Source organism: Arvicola amphibius, chromosome 12 (assembly GCF_903992535.2).
Source record: "Arvicola amphibius chromosome 12, mArvAmp1.2, whole genome shotgun sequence".
NCBI classification, from domain to species: domain Eukaryota; kingdom Metazoa; phylum Chordata; class Mammalia; order Rodentia; family Cricetidae; genus Arvicola; species Arvicola amphibius.
In genome coordinates, this window is record NC_052058.2 from 132,272,965 (window position 1) to 132,273,849 (window position 885).

The window sequence follows — 885 nt, forward strand, 5'->3', positions numbered from 1 at the left end:
TTTTTATTGAATTTTCTTTTATACTTTTCTTCTTATTGTCCATGAAGCTAGTTGTCAAGAAATAATTCAACTCATCAAAATTCTTGATGGGTTTAGCTTTGTTTTCTGTTCCTGTGGCACAATAGAGTGTTGATATTTGTTGAAGATATATGGGCTATAGAATATAGGAGAAAATATTTTCGTGATCTCATTTATACTTTACTTCAGTTGAGATCCTGAGAAAAAAGCCTGCTGCATGGTGCTGAGCTTCCTCTTCAAAGCCAGAGAGTCTGTCTATCACTGCTTTCCAGTGTCACTGGGGATGCTCATGTGTGAAAAGCTGCCTTATCTGGATTGATGATGACAACTGGTTTCTGAGGATGCTGATTGACTCAATGATATCCCCTCTGAAGTCCAGATAAGTGGTCATCTTGACATCTGTGATGCTTCCCGAACATGGCTACCACACTTTCATTTCAAAGGAAGACAGTTAAAGTGCAGACGGGCTTTGATCTCCTAAATTTTGAGAGAAGAGCAATTTGCTATATGCGTAAATTGTCCAGCTCATTGCTTCCATATTCTGCATATAAAGAGCACTCTTAAACCCTAGAGTGTACATTGATTTTGAAGTTATTTGCTGTTACAATGCCTGAAAAAATGATTCAAAAGAGGTGGACCCAGTGTATTCATTACATAGAATCACAATGTTCCTCTCTGATGAATTGGACATAACTACAATGGGACGAGGGCAAAAGGAGATGGCAGGACTCATGCCATCCCTGACTGCAAAATTTGGAGAGCTTTTGAACTCCTGTTTCTCTCCCAATTTGGGCAGGAATGCCTGATAATTTCCCATATTGTGAGCGTCATTGATTTTCTCTTTGTTGTCTCTGAATATATATTACT

General features: G+C 38.5%; 1 non-coding gene across 1 annotated transcript; it reads left to right on the forward strand.

Annotated features, from left to right (window-relative positions):
* Positions 1-330: 330 nt before the first annotated feature.
* LOC119803156 lies at positions 331-395 on the forward strand. The gene has a single exon (XR_005283566.1). It is a non-coding gene; the product is annotated as a small nucleolar RNA SNORD109A (small nucleolar RNA).
* Positions 396-885: the final 490 nt, after the last annotated feature.